The sequence below is a fragment of the Pseudophryne corroboree genome, chromosome 1 (assembly GCF_028390025.1).
Source record: "Pseudophryne corroboree isolate aPseCor3 chromosome 1, aPseCor3.hap2, whole genome shotgun sequence".
Taxonomy (NCBI): Eukaryota; Metazoa; Chordata; class Amphibia; order Anura; family Myobatrachidae; genus Pseudophryne; species Pseudophryne corroboree.
The window spans coordinates 450,235,917-450,259,463 of record NC_086444.1 but is presented as its reverse complement, the minus strand read 5'-3'; the positions used below and the strand labels follow the sequence as shown (position 1 = coordinate 450,259,463).

At 48.9% G+C, this 23,547-nt stretch overlaps 1 protein-coding gene across 5 annotated transcripts in view; it reads left to right on the top strand.

Moving 5' to 3' along the window:
* Positions 1–23,547, top strand: part of LOC134892263 (dehydrogenase/reductase SDR family member 4-like) — a 95,913-nt gene that overhangs the window by 7,227 nt on the left and 65,139 nt on the right. For 3 of the 5 annotated variants that reach the window (XM_063913599.1, XM_063913597.1, XM_063913598.1), the window contains exon 2: positions 1,905–2,021. The exons of the other annotated variants lie outside the window; for them this stretch is intronic. The gene's annotated coding sequence lies outside the window, so the exon portion shown is untranslated. The remainder of the gene's footprint in view (positions 1–1,904; positions 2,022–23,547) is intronic. 5 annotated transcript variants of the gene reach the window in all.

Sequence of the window (23,547 nt, the reverse complement as noted above, 5' to 3'; positions counted from 1 at the left end):
CGTACAAGCTCTATAAAGTTTGATACATATGGAGAATGCGGTCAAACTCCAGAAAACCGCAGTTTTAGGAGTTTTGACCACATTTTGCCGTTAGTATGTCCCACCCTATGTGCGCTTAATTCTTTACATTAACAAACCTTGAATGAAAGAAATTCTGTTAAAAACTACACTAATATTTTATATTACACAATAGATTCTTTGCTGTATGGCACTCTCTTAATGTTGAAGTATTCCTTGAACATACACCTCAGTTGAAACACTCCTCTGAAGGAAATGATGGTAATCACACATCTTATTCACCTGGTAATGAGGTTACCTTTAAACCAGATGTGTCAAACTCGTGGGCCGCATGCGGCGTAAAAGCATGTTTTTTGCAGCCCCACAATACTAATTGAAACCATGTGAAATTCGGCCCCAACCTTCCCCGTGTTCACACTGCCACTAGCACAAGCACCTTGCTGAGACACTGTACCAAAGTCAGATACAACCCCACCCCCCAATAGCTACAGCTGGAGACGAGAGATCCCACGTACCACGAGATCTGGGCTGGTCACGTAACCGGGAATCAGGAAGTCCCAGCCATGGGTGCTGGAGTGGGCTTTACTCACGGCTGGGTCTTCATGGTTCCCCGTGGCAGTGGCATAACCTCCAACATGACCCGCCCAACTAGGTACAAAATGCTCTGTTTCTGGACTTCCCTCTTAATTTATTATTGCCATCACCTGTGAAGAAACAGCTTTCTTATCATTTGGCTAGTTCAACACAGGTGATGGAAATCATAAATTAAGAGAGAAGTCCAGAAACAGAGCATTTTGTACCTAGTGGGGCGGGTCATGTTGGAGGGTCTGCAGTGGAGCCCGGCAGCCAGTCACTATTTGTCAACCTATAGTCACATCTGGGGCATGAGAAGAAATAGGGCAACAGGTGAGAGCTGCAACCTACATCTAGCAGCTCCAGCGCTGCCCGCAACCTTCAGCCTCGTAGGAGAAAAGGAGGAACACATGCCAGGAAGGGAAAGTGAGCTACACTGGTGGGACGCCACCTAGTGTGTCACTATACCTGTGTTTGCAGCAACATATTTTAATACCCCTTCCTTAACTGAGGTGAGCGCAGTATAAAAAGCACCCCACACTTCTTTTCCTTCTCAATCCGGAAGCAGGAGCATTACACCAGTGACATCACGCTTGCTGCTATGGAGAGATGCCGCACACTACTGCACAGTAATATTGAGACCAGGAGCCCACCTGCCCTCCTACCGCCACAGCCCTTTGAAACCTTTCAAATTGCATATAAGACTTTTTTGGGGGTTTTGCAGCCCACACAAACTTAGACCTTGATTATTAGGCCCAGTTGCGATTTTGAGTGTGACATGTCTGCTTTAAATTTTACAAAGAGGATTGAGTCACAATAGGGAATCTAGAAAGGTAACCTCAACACCAAAGGGGCCATTAAGAGGTGTGTTTTGAAAAAAAATCTTTTGGTTTGGGCTGCCCTATACACGCACTGTTTCCAGGGATTTTATTCTACTGAAGTTGTTCTGCTATGTTCTAATAAAATATCAAGCGACTCAATCCTCTTTCTTGATGATAGTTTAAAGCTAACCTTCCTATGTCTACACCACATTTCTTTCAGAGGAGTGTTTCACCTGAGGTGGATGTTTAATTTGAATAAACATTCTACACTATGGAGGGTATCCAATTAGTTGTGGTAAATTACTTCGAAAAATTGGTTCGCCGGGGGCTATCCAATTAGCGCCAATGTGGCATGCTCCTCTCCCTGATGCCGGCCCACTGAAGGTTCAAGACATCAATGGTTTTCTGTCAGAGGCATTCAATGGCCAGCCTTAGGATGAGTGAGTTATGTACGACTGCAGAAATCCTTTTTTTTTTTTCTTTTTTTTTTAGCTGAAAGTCACGCCAATACGCTCCAATTTTAGAAGATTATAGAGCCAAACCCTTGAAGCCTGTCAGGTTGTCCATTCCTGTTCTTGACGTTTGAATTAATGTGACAAGCTGTAACTAGTGAGTATAATATAGAAACTTCAGTCATCTACAAAAGTAGATGAGTATCACTAAACCACGTTACACCAGAATGCTAACTGATGAACAGCATAGTTCTAGAGATTATAGGCATGTTAGGGCATTATAGAAATGGAATTATCACCCATTAATAATAATTCTCATGTGGGGGGTAATTCCAAGTTGATCGCAGCAGGAATTTTGTTAGCAGTTGGGCAAAACCATGTGCACTGCAGGGGAGGCAGATATAACATGTGCAGAGAGAGATATATTTGGGTGGGTTATACCCCTTTCACATCGCACAAATAACCCGGTATCGACACGGCATATTGCCGTGTCGACACGGGTCAGTGTGCGATGTGAAAGCACTTTCCAAGAATTAGCGGGTCGTCTGACCCGGTAATTCAACCAGGTATAAAAGAAGGATTATACCCGGGATGATTACCGGGTCAGGTGCAGTGTGAATGGGAGCCGCGTCGATGCGACACGGTTCCCATTCACAGCATAGGGAGAGTCGGCGCAGGAGATGAGCTCATCTCCCAGCGCCGCCTCCACCCCCGCCCCTGCTGCTGCTGCGCCCCCCGCTGCTATGGCAACCGACCCAGTATATTGCCGGGTCGGAAAGCCAGCAAAGGAGCGCAAATGCCGGATTCCACCCGGTAAGGACACGTTTCTTTTACCGGGTGGGATCCGGCATTTGCGATCTGAATGCAGTATTATTTTGTTTCTGTGCAGGGTAAATACTGGCTGATTTATTTTTACACTGCAAATTAGATTGCAGATTGAACACACCACACCCAAATCTAACTCTCTGCACATGTTAAATCTGCCTCCCCTGCAGTGCACATGGTTTTGCCCAACTGCTAACACAATTCCTGCTGCGATCAACTTGGAATTACCCCCGTTGCTCAAATGATCATAATCACAGAGGCTCTACACTTACCATAATAAACAATGTGGTTTTAGTTCATCTTGTGATCAATTCAATTGCTGTCACATTAGAATTAAACTTAAGATCTGCTGATTGGTATAATGCTCACTGCACATTGGCTTTTAAAGGTCAGTCACCAAGCATATCTGCTGTAAAACAGTTAGGAAAACGTGATACAAGTTAGATAAAATAAGAATTTACTTACCGATAATTCTATTTCTCATAGTCCGTAGTGGATGCTGGGGACTTCGAACGGACCATGGGGAATAGCGGCTTCGCTGGAGACTGGGCACAAAAGTAAAAAGCTTTAGGACTACCTGGTGTGCACTGGCTCCTCCCCCTATGACCCTCCTCCAAGCCTCAGTTAGGATACTGTGCCCGGACGAGCGTACACAATAAGGAAGGATTTTGAATCCCGGGTAAGACTCATACCAGCCACACCAATCACACCGTACAACTTGTGATCTGAACCCAGTTAACAGCATGATAACAGAAGGAGCCTCTGAAAAGATGGCTCACAACAACAATAACCCGATTTTTGTAACAATAACTATGTACAAGTAATGCAGACAATCCGCACTTGGGATGGGCGCCCAGCATCCACTACGGACTATGAGAAATAGAATTATCGGTAAGTAAATTCTTATTTTCTCTAACGTCCTAGTGGATGCTGGGGACTCCGAAAGGACCATGGGGATTATACCAAAGCTCCCAAACGGGCGGGAGAGTGCGGATGACTCTGCAGCACCGAATGAGAGAACTCCAGGTCCTCCTCAGCCAGGGTATCAAATTTGTAGAATTTAGCAAACGTGTTTGCCCCTGACCAAGTAGCTGCTCGACAAAGTTGTAAAGCCGAGACCCCTCGGGCAGCCGCCCAAGATGAGCCCACTTTCCTTGTGGAATGGGCTTTTACAGATTTTGGCTGTGGCAGGCCTGCCACAGAATGTGCAAGCTGAATTGTACTACAAATCCAACGAGCAATAGTCTGCTTAGAAGCAGGAGCACCCAGCTTGTTGGGTGCATACAGGATAAACAGCGAGTCAGATTTTCTGACTCCAGCCGTCCTGGAAACATATATTTTCAGGGCCCTGACTACGTCCAGTAACTTGGAACCCTCCAAGTCCCTAGTAGCCGCAGGCACCACAATAGGCTGGTTTAAGTGAAATGCTGAAACCACCTTAGGGAGAAATTGAGGACGAGTCCTCAATTCTGCCCTGTCCGTATGAAAAATTAGGTAAGGGCTTTTATAGGATAAAGCCGCCAATTCTGAAACACGCCTGGCTGAAGCCAGGGCTAACAGCATTACCACTTTCCATGTGAGATATTTTAAGTCCACAGTGGTGAGTGGTTCAAACCAATGTGATTTTAGGAACCCCAAAACTACATTGAGATCCCAAGGTGCCACTGGAGGCACAAAAGTAGGCTGTATATGCAGTACTCCCTTGACAAACGTCTGAACTTCAGGAACAGAAGCTAGTTCTTTCTGGAAGAATATTGACAGGGCCGAAATTTGAACCTTAATGGACCCTAATTTTAGGCCCATAGACAGTCCTGTTTGCAGGAAATGCAGGAATCGACCCAGTTGAAATTCCTCTGTAGGGGCCTTCCTGGCCTCGCACCACGCAACATATTTTCGCCAAATACGGTGATAATGTTGTACGGTCACATCCTTCCTGGCTTTGATCAGGGTAGGGATGACTTCATCTGGAATGCCTTTTTCCTTCAGGATCCGGCGTTCAACCGCCATGCCGTCAAACGCAGCCGCGGTAAGTCTTGGAACAGACATGGTCCCTGCTGGAGCAGGTCCTTTCTTAGAGGTAGAGGCCACGGGTCTTCCGTGAGCATCTCTTGAATTTCCGGGTACCAAGTCCTTCTTGGCCAATCCGGAGCCACGAGTATAGTCTTTACTCCTCTCCTTCTTATGATTCTCAGTACTTTTGGTATGAGAGGAAGAGGAGGGAACACATACACTGACTGGTACACCCACGGTGTTACCAGAGCGTCCACAGCTATTGCCTGAGGGTCCCTTGACCTGGCGCAATATCTGTCCAGTTTTTTGTTGAGGCGGGACGCCATCATGTCCACCTTTTGGTTTTTCCCAACGGTTCACAATCATGTGGAAGACTTCTGGGTGAAGTCCCCACTCCCCCGGGTGAAGATCGTGTCTGCTGAGGAAGTCTGCTTCCCAGTTGTCCACTCCCGGAATGAACACTGCTGACAGTGCTATCACATGATTTTCCGCCCAGCGAAGAATCCTTGCCACTTCCGTCATTGCCCTCCTGCTTCTTGTGCCGCCCTGTCTGTTTACGTGGGCGACTGCCGTGATGTTGTCCGACTGGATCAACACCGGCTGACCCTGAAGCAGAGGTCTTGCCTGACTTAGGGCATTGTAAATGGCCCTGAGTTCCAGGATATTTATGTGAAGTGACGTTTCCATGCTTGACCACAAGCCCTGGAAATTTCTTCCCTGTGTGACTGCTCCCCAGCCCCGCAGGCTGGCATCCGTGGTCACCAGGACCCAATCCTGAATGCCGAATCTGCGGCCCTCTTGGAGATGAGCACTCTGTAACCACCACAGGAGAGACACCCTTGTCCTTGGAGACAGGGTTATCCGCTGATGCATTTGAAGATGCGATCCGGACCATTTGTCCAGCAGATCCCACTGAAAAGTTCTTGCGTGGAGTCTGCCGAATGGAATCGCTTCGTAAGAAGCCACCATCTTTCCCAGGACCCTTGTGCATTGATGTACTGACACTTGGCCTGGTCTTAGGAGGTTCCTGACTAGGTCGGATAACTCCCTGGCTTTCTCTTCCGGGAGAAACACCTTTTTCTGTACTGTGTCCAGAATCATTCCTAGGAACAGCAGACGTGTCGTCGGAATCAGCTGCGATTTTGGAATATTTAGAATCCATCCGTGCTGTCGTAGTACTACTTGAGATAGTGCTACTCCGACCTCTAACTGTTCTCTGGACCTTGCCCTTATCAGGAGATCGTCCAAGTAAGGGATAATTAAGACGCCTTTTCTTCGAAGAAGAATCATCATTTCGGCCATTACCTTGGTAAAGACCCGGGGTGCCGTGGACAATCCAAACGGCAGCGTCTGAAACTGATAGTGACAGTTCTGTACCACAAACCTGAGGTACCCTTGGTGAGAAGGGCAAATTGGGACATGGAGGTAAGCATCCTTGATGTCCAGAGACACCATATAGTCCCCTTCTTCCAGGTTCGCTATCACTGCTCTGAGTGACTCCATCTTGAACTTGAACCTTTTTATGTAAGTGTTCAAGGATTTCAGATTTAAAATGGGTCTCACCGAGCCGTCCGGCTTCGGTACCACAAACAGCGTGGAATAATACCCCTTTCCCTGTTGTAGGAGGGGTACCTTGATTATCACTTGCTGGGAATACAGCTTGTGAATGGCTTCCAATACCGCCTCCCTGTCGGGGGGAGACGTTGGTAAAGCAGACTTCAGGAACCGGCGAGGGGGAGACGTCTCGAATTCCAATTTGTACCCCTGAGATACTACCTGCAGGATCCAGGGGTCCACTTGCGAGTGAGCCCACTGCGCGCTGAAATTCTTGAGACGGGCCCCCACCGTCTTGCCTGAGTCCGCTTGTAAGGCCCCAGCGTCATGCTGAGGACTTGGCAGAAGCGGGGGAGGGCTTCTGTTCGTGGGAAGAGGCTGTCTGCTGCAGTCTTTTTCCCCTTCCTCTGCCCCGGGGCAGATATGAGTGGCCTTTTGCCCGCTTGCCCTTATGGGGACGAAAGGACTGAGCCTGAAAAGACGGTGTCTTTTTCGACTGTGAGGTGACTTGGGGTAAAAAGGTGGATTTCCCAGCCGTTGCCGTGGCCACCAGGTCCGATAGACCGACCCCAAATAACTCCTCCCCTTTATACGGCAATACTTCCATATGCCGTTTGGAATCCGCATCACCTGACCACTGTCGCGTCCATAACCCTCTTCTGGCAGAAATGGACATCGCACTTACTCTTGATGCCAGAGTGCAAATATCCCTCTGTGCATCACGCATATATAGAAATGCATCCTTTAAATGCTCTATAGTCAATAATATATTGTCCCTGTCCAGGGTATCAATATTTTCAGTCAGGGAATCCGACCAAGCCACCCCAGCACTGCACATCCAGGCTGAGGCGATTGCTGGTCGCAGTATAATACCAGTATGTGTGTATATACTTTTTAGGATATTTTCCAGCTTCCTATCAGCTGGTTCCTTGAGGGCGGCCATATCAGGAGACGGTAACGCCACTTGTTTTGATAAGCGTGTGAGCGCCTTATCCACTCTAGGGGGTGTTTCCCAACGCGTCCTAACCTCTGGCGGGAAAGGGTATAATGCCAATAATTTTTTAGAAATTAGCAGTTTTTTATCGGGGGAAACCCACGCTTCATCACACACCTCATTTAATTCATCTGATTCAGGAAAAACTACGGGTAGTTTTTTCACACCCCACATAATACCCTTTTTTGTGGTACTTGTAGTATCAGAAATGTTCAAAACCTCCTTCATTGCCGTGATCATATAACGTGTGGCCCTACTGGAAAATACGTTTGTTTCCTCATCGTCGACACTGGAGTCAGTGTCCGTGTCAGTGTCTGTATCGAACTGAGGTAACGGGCGTTTTATAGCCCCTGACGGTGTTTGAGACGCCTGTACAGGTATTAACTGATTTGCCGGCTGTCTCATGTCGTCAACAGTCTTTTGTAAAGTGCCGACACTATCACGTAATTCTTTCCATAAGACCATCCAGTCAGGTGTCGACTCCCTAGGGGGTGACATCACTAACACAGGCAATTGCTCCGCCTCCACACCATTTTCCTCCTCATACATGTCGACACAGCGTACCGACACACAGCACACACACAGGGAATGCTCTGATAGAGGACAGGACCCCACTAGCCCTTTGGGGAGACAGAGGGAGAGTTTGCCAGCACACACCAGAGCGCTATATATATACAGGGATAACCTTATATAAGTGTTTTTCCCTAATATAGCTGCTGTATATATTTATATGCCAATTTAGTGCCCCCCCTCTCTTGTTTTACCCTGTTTCTGTAGTGCAGGACTGCAGGGGAGAGTCAGGAAGCCTTCCTCCAACGGAGCTGTGAGGAAAAAATGGCGCCAGTGTGCTGAGGAGATAGGCTCCGCCCCTTTTTCGGCGGCCTTTCTCCCGATTTTTTATGTAAAAATAGGCAGGGGTTAAATACATCCATATAGCCCAGGAGCTATATGTGATGTATTTTTTGCCAAAAAAGGTGTTTTTATTGCGTCTCAGGGCGCCCCCCCCCCCAGCGCCCTGCACCCTCAGTGACCGGAGTGTGAAGTGTGCTGAGAGCAATGGCGCACAGCTGCGGTGCTGTGCGCTACCTTAGTGAAGACAGGACGTCTTCTGCCGCCGATTTTCCGGACCTCTTCAGTCTTCTGGCTCTGTAAGGGGGACGGCGGCGCGGCTCCGGGACCCATCCATGGCTGGGCCTGTGATCGTCCCTCTGGAGCTAATGTCCAGTAGCCTAAGAAGCCCAATCCACTCTGCACGCAGGTGAGTTCGCTTCTTCTCCCCTTAGTCCCTCGATGCAGTGAGCCTGTTGCCAGCAGGTCTCACTGAAAATAAAAAAACCTATTTAAACTTTTACTCTAAGCAGCTCAGGAGAGCCACCTAGATTGCACCCTTCTCGTTCGGGCACAAAATCTTAACTGAGGCTTGGAGGAGGGTCATAGGGGGAGGAGCCAGTGCACACCAGGTAGTCCTAAAGCTTTTTACTTTTGTGCCCAGTCTCCTGCGGAGCCGCTATTCCCCATGGTCCTTTCGGAGTCCCCAGCATCCACTAGGACGTTAGAGAAAATAAGCTAACACAGGGGTGCATGAGAAGATGTGATGACAAAAAGATCAGTTAAAAAATATGATCAAATAAACAAATCGTATTGATTCACAACGCTTGTCTCTGGGATGCCTGTGGTGTGTGACCACACTGTTAACTTTAAATAAAAATCACAGAGGCTCTGCACTCACCATAATAAGCAATGGGGTCTTAATTTATGCCTCTTCAAGGGACTCCATTTTCTGCAAGTCACATACCACATGCACCCCAGATCTAGGAATGGTAAGTGCAGTGGATCAATGCCTTTTTGTTGACGCATATTTCTGCTCACCGCTGCAGGAGGGTGTGAGCAGAAATCATGAGCGCCCGTGGCGCACACGTTATTTGGCACAAACAATTGAATAGCCCAACGGGAGCTGCAGCCACGATAAAATAAATGAATTCACCCACTCTGTGTCTAGTGTTGCTTGGAGCGCTTGTAGATGAGTAGAGTTCTTAGCCAACAAAATATCTACTTTGCAAAAATATGAACTCCAAAACTACAGGATAACTGAACAAAGATGTGAACCAAGGGCCTGTGCAAAGGAAACGGGTTGGGAATGGTATGCTAACAGCCGGGATCCTGGCAGCAGAATGTGCGGCGGGGGGGATGGCAGCGCATCAAAGACTGGGCTCGGTGGCTCACTACATAACTATATCCCAAGGAAACTACCTACAGCAGTGGTTCTTTACCATTTTAAGTGCTCCTACCACTTCAGTTTTCATAATTTGTTTCTCATACCCCTTATCAATTATTATTATTATTATGTATGATCATTTTTATGTAGAAATTTCAGTAAATAGAACATAAGACTCATGGGAGGATTATATCTTATGTATGTACTGTCTTAAAAGCATCTATCTCAACATTAATGAACAATTTACCAAAAATATAACTAAGTAACTAAATCCTTTTATATCACAAATTAGCGTTTGCCCGTGGATTCACTCGTGTGGATGTCTGTTATTGCTCAGCGGAACTAATTTTACAAAGACAGTAGTGCCATCTAATATTGTGATGTATATTTTATATTGTACACATTGAGGATCACAAAATTTCTCATGCGTCCTAGAGGATGCTGGCGACACTTCAAGAACCATGGGGTATAGACGGAATCCGTAGGAGACATGGGCACTTTAAGACTTTTAATGGGTTTGAACTGGCTCCTCCCTCTATGCCTCTCCTCCAGACTCCAGTTTTAGAATTGTGCCCAGGCATACTGGATGCACTTGGAGGAGCTCTACTGAGTTTCTTCAGGGAGGACTACTGGCAATAGTCTCCCTGCATCATGGGACTTAGGGGAGAGAAGTCAGACCTACTTCTAGTGAGTTTAAAGGCTCTGCTTCTTGGCTACAGGACACCATTAGCTCCTGAGGGTTTGGAACACTAGGTACGCCTAGGGGTTCACTCCCAGAGCCCGCCGTCACCCCCTTGTAGAGTCAGAAGACAGGTGAGTAGAAGAAGAAAAGAAGACTTCAGTGACGGCTTCTGAGGTACCGCACAGCGATCGCGCTGCGCGCCATGCTCCCACACACAGCGGCACTACAGGGTGCAGGGCGCAGGGGGGCCGCCCTGGGCAGCATAAAACTCCTCATTAAGGCTGGCAAAGTGGAAATTACGTTCCTAGGCACAAAATCCTAACCCCCGCCAGTGTGATTATATTAAAAAAATAGCGGGACTTAAGCGTGCCATTAAGGGGGCGGGGCTTAGCCCTCACAGCTCTCATCAGCGCCATTTTCTCTTCTCTGAGTTGCAGAGACACTGGTCCTTCCTCAACTCTGCTGTACAAGTAACAGGGTGCAAAACGGGGGGGGGGGCACAGTTGATTTGGTGCAAATTAAGTGTTATAAAAGCGCTGCAGGGTCTGAGGCTTTATATTAACATTTCAGAACCGGGATTGAGCGCTGGGTTGTGAGCTGGCAAACTCCCTCTGTGTTTCTCTGACAGGCTTTACTGTGGGTCTGTCCCCCTTTGGCCCAGTGTGTCTGTGGGTGTCGGTACGCGTGTGTCTGCATGTCTGAGGCGGAGTTCTCTTCCCAGGAGGAGACTGTGTTAGGGGCAGGAACGGCTGTGGGAGTGACCCTGTCTGCACCGCCGACTCCTGATTGGGTAAATGTGTTGAATGCCTTGAATGCTAATGTGGCTCTTATTAATAAGAGATTAGATAGATCTGATTCTCAGAACCAGGCATGGAAGAAATCTGTGGAGGATGTGTTATCACAAGTTCAGATCCCTTCGGGGTCACAAAAACGTTTGTTTGCTCAGTTGGCAGACACAGATACCGACACGGACACTGACTCCAGTGTCGACTATAGTGATGCCAGATTAGATCCAAAATTGGCAAAGAACATTCAGTACATGATTGTGGCAATAAAAGACGTGTTGCATATCACTGAAGACCCTACTGTTCCTGATACTAGGGTCTGTATGTATAAAGGAAAGAAACCTGAGGTAACGTTTGGGTTGTCTTCAGTATGCTGGCTGTCGGGATCCCGGCGCACAGTATACCGGCGCCGGCATACCGACACTTCTTCTCCTTCGTGGAGGTCCACAACCCCCCTGGAGGGAGAATAAAATAGCGTGGCGCGCATAGCGCGCCTGCAAGGGGCTCATTTGAGCTCACCACACTGCCGGTATGCCGGCGGTCGGGCTCCCGGCGCCGGTATGCTGGTCGCCGGGAGCCCGAACGCCGGCATACCATACTACACCCGTAACGTTTCCTCCCTCTCATGAACTGAACACGCTTTGTGAAAAGGTTTGGGAAAATCCTGACAAAAAGTTTGATTCCCAAAAGGATTCCAGTGGCGTATCCGTTCCCCTCTAGGATTAGAGAAAAGTGGGAGTCATCCCCCATTGTGGACAAGGCTCTATCATGGTTGTCTAAAAAGGTGGCTTTACCGTCTCCTGACACGGCAGCCCTTAAGGATCCTGTGGATCGTAGACAGGAAAATACGTTAAAATCTATTTACGTTTACATTTGTGGATTCATCAATGAAATGCTGATGCTGACTCTAAGAAAGCTATGGAGTCTCTCCCATATAAAGGTAGTGTCTTGTTTGGTGAGGGTCTCACTGATTTGGTATCTACGGCTACCGCGGGTAAGTCGTCATTTTTGCCTTATGTTCCTCCACAACAAAAGATGCAGTCCTTTCGGCCAAATAAATACAAAAAAGGCAGAGGTTATTCCTTCATTGCTAATAGAGGAAGAGGTAAAATATCTCCGGCCGTGGCAGGTTCCCAGGAGCAGAAGTCCTCCCCGGCTTCTGCCAAATCCACCGCATGACGCTGGGGCTCCTCTGCGGGAGTCCGCACCGGTGGGGGCACGTCTCAAGCTCTTCAGTCAGTTCTGGGCTCGTTCGGCCCTGGACCCATGGGTTTTGGAAATAGTGTCCCAGGGGTACAAACTGGAGTTTCAAGATGTTCCTCCTCACCGATTTTTCAAATCGGCCTTACCACCTTCTCTTCCGGACAGGAAGGTTGTATGCAATGCAATACAAAAGTTGTGTCTAAACCAAGTTATTATCAGGTTTCCCCCGTCACAACAGGGAGAAGGCTTTTATTCAAGCCTGTTTGTGGTCCCGAAACCGGACGGCTCAGTCAGACCAATTCTGAACCTAAATTCCCTCAATTTTTACCTAAGAAAATTCAAATTCAAGATGGAGTCTCTCCGAGCAGTGATCTCCAGTCTGGAGGAAGGGGATTTCATGGGGTCGGTCGACATAAAGGATGCCTACTTACACGTCCCCATATATCCTCCGCATCAAGCTTACCTAAGGTTTGCAATTCAGGATTGTCATTACCAATTTCTGTAACGTCCTAGTGGATGCTGGGGACTCCGTAAGGACCATGGGGAATAGACGGGCTCCGCAGGAGACAGGGCACTTTAAGAAAGAATTTGGATACTGGTGTGCTCTGGCTCCTCCCTCTATGTCCCTCCTCCAGACCTCAGTTTGAATCTGTGCCCGGACGAGCTGGGTGCTGTTTAGTGAGCTCTCCTGAGCTTGCTATAAGAAAGTATTTTGTTAGGTTTTTTTATTTTCAGGGAGATCTGCTGGCAACAGACTCCCTGCAGCGTGGGACTGAGGGGAGAGAAGCAGCCCTACTCTCTGAAGATAGGTCCTGCTTCTTAGGCTACTGGACACCATTAGCTCCAGAGGGATCGTACACAGGATCTCACCCTTTGTCGTCCGATCCCGGAGCCGCGCCGCCGTCCCCCTCGCAGAGCCGGAAGACAGAAGCCGGGTGAAAGAAGCAAGAAGACTTCAAAATCGGCGGCAGAAGACTCCAGTCTTCAAACTGAGGTAGCGCACCGCACTGCAGCTGTGCGCCATTGCTCCCACACTAAACCCACATACTCCGGTCACTGTAGGGTGCAGGGCGCAGGGGGGGGGCGCCCTGGGAAGCAATTAGGACCTCTTGGCAAAAGTTGGGCATATATACAGTTGGGCACTGTATATATGCATGAGCCCCCGCCATAATTTTACACAAACGCGGGACAGAAGCCCGCCGCTGAGGGGGCGGGGCTTCTTCCTCAGCACTCACCAGCGCCATTTTCTCTCCACAGCTCCGCTGAGAGGAAGCTCACCAGGCTCTCCCCTGCAGATTCACGGTAGAAGAGGGTAAAAAGAGAGGGGGGGGGCACATAAATTAGGCGCAAAAACATTATATACAGCAGCTACTGGGTTAACACTAAGTTACTGTGTGATTCCTGGGACATATAGCGCTGGGGTGTGTGCTGGCATACTCTCTCTCTCTGTCCAAAGGGCCTTGTGGGGGAACTGTCTTCAAAAAGAGCATCCCCTGTGTGTGGTGTGTCGGTACGCTTGTGTCGACATGTTTGACGAGGAAGGCTATGTGGAAGCAGAGCGGGAGCAAATGAATGAGGTGTCTCCGCCGACGGCGCCGACACCTGATTGGATGGATATGTGGAAGGTTTTAAATGATAATGTTAATTCCTTGCATAAAAGGTTGGATAAAGCTGAAACCTGAGGACAGTCGGGGTCTCAGCCCATGCCTGATCCTATGTCGCAGAGGCCGTCAGGGTCTCAGAAGCGCCCACTATCCCAAATTGTTGACACAGATACCGACACGGATTCTGACTCCAGTGTCGACTATGATGATGCAAAGTTACAGCCTAAATTGGCTAAACCTATACGTTATATGATTATAGCAATGAAGGAGGTGTTGCACATCACAGAGGAAACCCCAGTCCCTGACAAGAGGGTTCATATGTATGGGGAAAAAAGGCAGGTCGTGACCTTTCCCCCTTCACATGAGCTGAATGAGTTATGTGAAAAAGCTTGGGAATCTCCAGATAAAAAACTGCAGATTTCCAAACGGATGCTTATGGCGTATCCTTTCCCACCAACGGACAGGCTACGCTGGGAATCCTCCCCTAGGGTGGACAAAGCTCTAACACGCTTATCCAAGAGGGTAGCCCTGCCGTCACAGGATACGGCCACCCTAAAAGATGCTGCGGATAGAAAGCAAGAGGGTACCCTGAAGTCCATTTATACACATTCAGGTACCTTACTAAGGCCGGCAATTGCGTCGGCCTGGGTGTGTAGTGCTGTAGCAGCATGGACGGATACCTTATCTGAGGATCTGGATACCTTGGACAAGGATACTATATTAATGACCCTGGGGCATATAAAAGACGCTGTCCTGTACATGAGAGATGCTCAAAGAGACATTAGCCTACTGGGCTCTAGAATAAATGCAAGGTCGATTTCTGCCAGAAGGGTCCTGTGGACTCTGCAATGGACAGGCGATGCCGACTCAAAAAGGCACACGGAGGTTTTACCTTACAAGGGTGAGGAATTGTTTGGGGAGGGTCTCTCGGACCTGGTCTCCACAGCTACTGCTGGAAAGTCAAATTTTTTTGCCATATGTTCCCTCACAACCTAAGAAAGCACCGTATTACCAAATGCAGTCCTTTCGTTCACAAAAAGGGAAGAAAGTCCGAGGTGCGTCCTTTCTTGGCAGGGGCAGAGGAAAGAAGCTGCACAACACAGCTAGTTCCCAGGAACAGAAGTCCTCCCCGGCTTCCACTAAATCCACCGCATGACGCTGGGGCTCCACAGGCGGAGCTAGGCCCGGTGGGGGCACGTCTCCGAAATTTCAGCCACAAGTGGGTTCACTCCGAGGTGGATCCCTGGGCAATAGAGATTGTGTCTCAGGGATAAAAGCTGCAATTCGAGGAGGTGCCCCCTCACCGATACCTCAAATCGGCCCTGCCAGCTTCCCCCTTAGAGAGGGAAATAGTGTTAGCTGCAATTCACAAATTGTATCTTCAGCAGGTGGTGGTCAAGGTTCCCCTCCTTCAACAAGGAAAGGGTTATTATTCGACCATGTTTGTGGTACCGAAACCGGACGGTTCGGTCAGACCCATATTGAATTTAAAATCCCTGAACATATACCTGAAAAGGTTCAAGTTCAAGATGGAATCGCTCAGAGCGGTCATCGCAAGCCTGGAAGGGGGGGATTTTATGGTGTCTCTGGACATAAAGGATGCATACCTTCATGTCCCCATTTATCCACCTCATCAGGCGTACCTCAGATTTGTGGTACAGGATTGTCATTACCAATTCCAGACGTTGCCGTTTGGTCTCTCCACGGCACCGAGAATATTTACCAAGGTAATGGCGGAAATGATGGTGCTCCTGCGAAAGCAGGGGGTCACAATTACCCTGTACTTGGACGATCTCCTCATAAAGGCGAGGTCCAGAGAGCAGTTGCTGATCAGCGTAGCACGCTCTCGGGAAGTGTTACAACAGCACGGCTGGATTCTAAATATTCCGAAGTCGCAGTTGATTCCTACGACTCGTCTGCCCTTCCTGGGCATGATTCTGGACACAGACCAGAAGAGGGTTTATCTCCCGATGGAGAAGGCTCAGGAGCTCATGACACTGGTCAGAGACATATTAAAACCAAAACAGGTGTCGGTGCATCACTGCACGCGAGTCCTGGGAAAGATGGTGGCATCATACGAGGCCATTCCCTTCGGCAGGTTCCATGCGAGGACCTTTCAATGGGATCTGTTGGACAAGTGGTCCGGATCACATCTTCAGATGCACCGGCTGATCACCCTATCCCCCAGGGCCAGGGTGTCTCTCCTGTGGTGGCTGCAGAGTGCTCACCTTCTCGAGGGCCGCAGATTTGGCATTCAGGACTGGGTCCTGGTGACCACGGATGCAAGCCTCCGAGGGTGGGGGGCAGTCACACAGGGAAGAAATTTCCAAGGTCTGTGGTCAAGTCAGGAGACTTGCCTTCACATCAATATCCTGGAACTAAGGGCCATATACAACGCCCTACGTCAAGCGGAGACCCTGCTTCGCGACCAATCCGTTCTGATTTAGTCAGACAACATCACCGCAGTGGCTCATGTAACAGCTGACGTAACAGCTATTCTCAGGGATCCTGCAGATAGCGTGCACATTCTGGTACACTACTCAGACCGGCGATGGTGTCGGCATGGGTTTATATAGCGCAGTGGCAGCGTGGACAGGTACCTTATCAGCAGAGATTGAGACCCTAGTGTGTGTGTGTGTGTATATATATATATATATATTTCTCTGACGTCCTAAGTGGATGCTGGGGACTCCGTAAGGACCATGGGGAATAGCGGCTCCGCAGGAGACTGGGCACATCTAAAGAAAGCTTTAGGACTATCTGGTGTGCACTGGCTCCTCCCCCCATGACCCTCCTCCAAGCCTCAGTTAGATCTCTGTGCCCGAACGAGAAGGGTGCACACTAGGGGCTCTCCTGAGCTTCTTAGTGAAAGTTTTAGATTAGGTTTTTTATTTTCAGTGAGACCTGCTGGCAACAGGCTCACTGCATCGAGGGACTAAGGGGAGAAGAAGCGAACTCACCTGCGTGCAGAGTGGATCGGGCTTCTTAGGCTACTGGACATTAGCTCCAGAGGGACGATCACAGGCCCAGCTTGGATGGGTCCCAGAGCCGCGCCGCCGGCCCCCTTACAGAGCCAGAAGGCAGAAGAGGTCCGGAAAATCGGCGGCAGAAGACGTCCTGTCTTCAACAAGGTAGCGCACAGCACTGCAGCTGTGCGCCATTGCTCTCAGCACACTTCGGTCACTGAGGGTGCAGGGCGCTGGGGGGGGGGGGGGCGCCCTGAGACGCAATAAAAACACCTTGGATGGCAAAAAAAAATGCATCACATATAGCTCCTGGGCTATATGGATGCATTTAACCCCTGCCAGAATCCATAAAAAAGCAGGAGAAAAGTCCGCAAAAAAGGGGCGGAGCCTATCTCCTCAGCACACTGGCGCCATTTTCCCTCACAGCTCCGTTGGAGGGGAGCTCCCTGTCTCTCCCCTGCAGTCACTACACTACAGAAAGGGTTAAAAAAAGAGAGGGGGGCACTAATTAGGCGCAGTATTAACTATACAGCAGCTATAAGGGGAAAAACACTTATATAAGGTTATCCCTGTATATATATAGCGCTCTGGTGTGTGCTGGCAAACTCTCCCTCTGTCTCCCCAAAGGGCTAGTGGGGTCCTGTCCTCTATCAGAGCATTCCCTGTGTGTGTGCTGTATGTCGGTACTTTTGTGTCGACATGTATGAGGAGAAAAATGATGTGGAGACGGAGCAGATTGCCTGTAATAGTGATGTCACCCCCTAGGGGGTCAACACCTGAGTGGATGAACTGTTGGAAGGAATTACGTGACAGTGTCAGCTCTGTATAAAAGACAGTGGTTGACATGAGACAGCCGGCTACTCAGCTTGTGCCTGTCCAGACGTCTCATAGGCCGTCAGGGGCTCTAAAGCGCCCGTTACCTCAGATGGCAGATATAGACGCCGACACGGATACTGACTCCAGTGTCGACGGTGAAGAGACGAATGTGACTTCCAGTAGGGCCACACGTTACATGATTGAGGCAATGAAAAATGTTTTACACATTTCTGATAATACGAGTACCACCAAAAAAGGGGTATTATGTTCGGTGAGGAAAAACTACCTGTAGTTTTCCTGAATCTGAGAAATTAAATGAGGTGTGTGATGATGCGTGGGTTTCCCCCGATAACAACGGATAATTTCTAAAATGTTATTGGCATTATATCCTTTCCCGCCAGAGGTTAGGGTGCGTTGGGAAACACCCCCTAGGGGGGATAAAGCGCTCACACGCTTGTAAGGGCTCTACCTTCGCCTGAGATGGCCGCCCTTAAGGATCCTGCTGATAGAAAGCAGGAGGGTATCCTAAAAGGTATTTACACACATACTGGTGTTATACTGCGACCAGCAATCGCCTCAGCCTGGATGTGCAGTGCTGGGTTGGCGTGGTCGGATTCCCTGACTGAAAATATTGATACCCTAGATAGGGACAGTATATTTTTGCCTATAGAGCATTTAAAAGATGCATGTTTATATATGCGTGATGCACAGCGGAATATTTGCCGACTGGCATCAAGTCTAAGTGCGTTGTCCATTTCTACCAGTAGAGGGTTATGGACACGTCAGTGGTCAGGTGATGCGTATTCCAAACGGCATTTGGAAGTATTGCTTTATTAAGGGAGGAGTTATTTGGGGTCGGTCTTTCAGACCTGGTGGCCACGGCAACAGCTGGGAATTCCACGTTTGTACCCCAGGTCGCCTCTCAACATGAGAAGACGCCGTATTATCAGGCGCAGTCTTTTCGTGGACAAGCGGGCAAAAGGTTCCTCATTTCTGCCCCGTGACAGAGGGAGAGGAAAAAGGCTGCAGAAATCAGCCAGTTCCCAGGAACAGAAACCCTCTCCCGCCTCTGCCAAGCCCTCAGTATACGCTGGGGCTTTACAAGCAGAATCAGGCACGGTGGGGGGCCCGTCTCAATGAATTTCAGCGCGCAGTGGGCTCACTCGCAAGTAGACCCCTGGATCCTTCAGGTGATATCTCAGGGGTACAAATTAGAATTCGAGACGTCTCCCCCTCGCCGTTTCCTAAAGTCGGCTTTACCGATGTCTCCTTCTGACAGGGAGACAGTTTTGTATTCCCAGCAGGTGATAATCAAGATACCCCTCCTGCAACAGGGAACGGGGTATTATTCCACACTGTTGTGGTATCGAAGCCGGACGGCTCGGTGAGACCGATTCTAAATCTAAAATCTTTGAACACTTACGTACAGAGGTTCAAATTCAAGATTAAGTCGCTCAGAGCAGTGATTGCGAACCTGGAAGAAGGGGACTACATGATGTCTCGGGACATCAAGGATGCTTACCTTCATGTCAAAATTTACCCTTCTCACCAAGGGCACCTCAGGTTAATGGTACAGAACTGTCACTATCAGTTCAGACGCTGCCGTATGGATGGTACACGGCACCCCGGGTCTTTACCAAGGTAATGGCCGAAATGATGATATTCCTTCGAAGGAAGTGAATTTTAGTTATCCCTTCCTTGGACAATTCCCTGATAAGGGTAAGATCCAGGGAACAGTTGGAGGTCGGTGTAGCACTATCTCAGGTAGTGTTGCGGCAGCACGATTGGATTCTCAATATTCCAAAATCGCACCTGGTTCCGACGACGTGTCTTCTGTTCCTAGGGATGATCCTGGACACAGTCCAGAAAAAGGTGTTTCTCCCGGAGGAGAAAGCCAGGGAGTTATCCGAGCTAGTCAGGAACCTCCTAAAACCGAGCCAAGTCTCAGTGCATCAATGCACAAGGGTTCTGGGTAAAATGGTGGCTTCCTACGAAGCAATCCCATTCGGCAGATTCCACGCAAGAACTTTCCAGTGGGACCTGCTGGACAAATGGTCCGGCTCGCATCTTCAGATGCATCAGCGGATAACCCTGTCACCAAGGACAAGGGTGTCCCTCCTGTGGTGGTTGCAGAGTGCTCATCTTCTAGAGGGCCGCAGATTAGGCATTCAGGACTGGGTCCTGGTGACCACTGATGCCAGCCTGCGAGGCTGGGGAGCAGTCACACAGGGAAGGAATATCCAGGGCTTATGGTCAAGCCTGGAGACATCACTTCACATAAATATCCTGAAGCTAAGGGACATTTACAATGCTCTAAGCTTAGCAAGACCTCTGCTTCAAGGTCAGCCGGTGTTGATCCAGTCGGACAACATCACGGCAGTCACCCACGTAAACAGACAGGGTGGCACAAGAAGCAGGAGGGCAATGGCAGAAGCTGCAAGGATTCTTCGCTGGGCGGAAAATCATGTGATAGCACTGTCAGCAGTATTCATTCCGGGAGTGGACAACTGGGAAGCAGACTTCCTCAGCACGACCTCCACCCGGGAGAGTGGGGACTTCACCCAGAAGTCTTCCACATGATTAAAAACTCGACAGGTATTGCGCCAGGTCCAGGGACCCTCAGGCAATAAGCTGTAGACGCTCTGGTAACACCGTGGGTGTACCAGTCAGGGTATGTGTTCCCTCCTCTGCCTCTCATACCCAAGGTACTGAGATTGATAAGATGGAGAGGAGTAAGCACTATATTCGTGGTTCCGGATTGGCCAAGAAGGACTTGGTAACCGGAACTTCAAGAGATGCTCACGGAGGATCCGTGGCCTCTACCTCTAAGAAGGGACCTGCTCCAGCAAGGACCCTGTCTGTTCCAAGACTTACCGCGGCTGCGTTTGACGGCATGGCGGTTGAACGCCGGATCCTGAAGGAAAAAAGGCATTCCGGATGAAGTCATCCCTATCCTGATCAAAGCCAGGAAGGATGTAACCGCAAAAACATTATCACCGCAATTGGCGAAAATATGTTGCGTGGTGCGAGGCCAGTAAGGCCCGACGGAGGAAATTCAACTGGGTCGATTCCTACATTTCCTGCAAACAGGAGTGTCTATGGGCCTGAAATTGGGGTCCATTAAGGTTCAAATTTCGGCCCTGTCAATTTTCTTCCAAAAAGAACTAGCTTCAGTCCCTGAAGTTCAGACGTTTGTAAAAGGGGTACTGCATATACAGCCTCCTTTTGTGCCTCCAGTGGCACTTTGGGATCTCAATGTAGTTTTGGGTTCCAAAAGTCACATTGGTTTGAACCACTTAAATCTGTGGAGTTAAAATATTGCACATGGAAAGTGGTCATGCTGTTGGCCCTGGCCTGGGCCAGGCGCGTGTCAGAATTGGCGGCTTTATCCTGAAAAAGCCCTTATCTGATTTTCCATTCGGACAGGGCGTAATTGAGGACTCGTCCTCAGTTTCTCCCCAAGGTGGTTTCAGCGTCTCACCTGAACCAACCTATTGGTGGTGCCTGCGGCTACTAGGGACTTGGAGGCCTCCAAGTTGCTAGACGTTGTCAGTGCCCTGAAAATATATGTTTCCAGGACGGCTGGAGTCAGGAAATCTGACTCGCTGTTTATCCTGTGTGCACCCAACAAGCTGGGTGCTCCTGCTTCTAAGCAGACTATTGCTCGTTGGATTTGTAGTACAATTCAGCTTGCACATTCTGTGGCAGGCCTGCCACAGCCAAAAAACTGTAAATGCCCACTCCACAAGGAAGGTGGACTCATCTTGGGCGGCTGCCCGATGGGTCTCGGCTTTACAACTTTGCCGAGCAGCTACTTGGTCAGGAGCAAATACGTTTGTAAAATTCTACTAAATTGATATCCTGGCTGAGGAGGACCTGGAGTTCTCTCATTTGGTGCTGCAGAGTCATCCGCACTCTCCCGCCCGTTTGGGAGCTTTGGTATAATCCCCATGGTCCTTACGGAGTCCCCAGCATCCACTTAGGACGTTAGAGAAAATAAGAATTTACTTACCGATAATTCTATTTCTCATAGTCCGTAGTGGATGCTGGGCGCCCATCCCAAGTGCGGATTGTCTGCAATACTTGTACATAGTTATTGTTACAAAAATCGGGTTATTATTGTTGTGAGCCATCTTTCAGAGGCTCCTCTGTTATCATGCTGTTAACTGGGTTCAGATCACAGGTTATACGGTGTGATTGGTGTGGCTGGTATGAGTCTTACCCGGGATTCAAAATCCTTCCTTATTGTGTACGCTCGTCCGGGCACAGTATCCTAACTGAGGCTTGGAGGAGGGTCATGGGGGGAGGAGCCAGTGCACACCAGATAGTCCTAAAGCTTTCTTTAGATGTGCCCAGTCTCCTGCGGAGCCGCTATTCCCCATGGTCCTTACGGAGTCCCCAGCATCCACTACGGACTATGAGAAATAGAATTATCGGTAAGTAAATTCATATTATATATATATATATATATATATATATATATATGTATGTATGTATGTATGTATGTATGCTGTCTTAAGAGATTATATATATATATATATATATATATATATATTATATAGAACATGCCCAAAGAGACATGAGTCTACTGGGTCCTAGAGACAAAACTATGTCGATTGTGGACGCACTGGTGACACCAGTCGGTCTATGTATTTCCTCCTCTTCCTCTCATACCCAAGGTGCCGAGAATCATAAGGAAAAGAGGAGTGAGAACAATACTAATTGTTCCGGATTGGTCAAGAAGGAGTTGGTATCCAGATCTGCAAGAAATGCTCACAGAGGACCCGTGGCCTCTGCCTCTAGGACAGGACTTGTGCAACAGGGGCCCTGTCTGTTCCAAGACTTACCGCGGCTGCGTTTGACGGCATGGCGGTTGAACGCCGGATCCTAGCAGAAAAAGGCATTCCGGAGGAGGTCATTCCTACGCTGATAGGCTAGGAAGGATGTGACGGCTCAACATTATCACCAAATATGGCGAAAATATGTGGCTTGGTGTGAGGCCAGTAATGCCCCTACGGAGGAATTCCAGCTGGGCCGTTTCCTTCACTTCCTACAGTCGGGAGTGACTTTGGGCCTTAAATTGGGTTCCATTAAGGTTCAGATTTCGGCCTTATCCAATTTATTTCAAAAAGAACTGGCTTCTCTGCCTGAAGTTCAGACGTTTGTAAAGGGAGTGCTGCATATTCAGCCCCCTTTTGTGCCTCCAGTGGCACCTTGGGATCTTAACGTGGTGTTGAGTTTCCTGAAATCACACTGGTTTGAACCACTCAAAACGTTGGAATTGAAATATCTCACGTGGAAGGTGGTCATGCTATTAGCCTTGGCTTCGGCTAGGCGTGTGTCAGAATTGGCGGCTTTGTCACATAAAAAGCCCTTATCTGGTTTTCCATGCGGATAGAGCAGAATTGCGGACCCGCCCACAATTTCTGCTGAAAGTGGTTTCATCCTTTCATATAAACCAACCTATGGTGGTGCCTGTGGCTACTACTGACTTGGAGGATTCCGAGTCACTGGTTGTGGTCAGGGCTTTGAAGGTTTATGTAGCCAGAACGGCTAAGGTCAGGAAAACAGAATCTTGGTTTATCCTGTATGCTTCCAACAAGCTTGGGGCGCCTGCTTCAAAGCAAACTATTGCTCACTGGATCTGTAACACGATTCAGCAGGCTCATTCTGCGGCTGGGTTGCCGCTGCCTAAATCAGTTAAGGCCCATTCCACAAGGAAGGTGGGCTCTTCTTGGGCGGCTGCCCGAGGGGTCTCGGCATTACAGCTTTGCCGAGCGGCTACTTGGTCAGGTTCAAACACCTTTGCAAAGTTCTACAGGTTTGATACCCTGGCTGAGGAGGACCTTGTGTTTGCTCATTCGGTGCTGCAGTCATCCGCACTCTCCCGCCCGTTTGGGAGCTTTGGTATAATCCCCATGGTCCTTACGGAGTCCCCAGCATCCACTAGGACGTTGGAGAAAATAAGATTTTACTTACCGGTAAATCTATTTCTCGTAGTCCGTAGTGGATGCTGGGCGCCCGTCCCA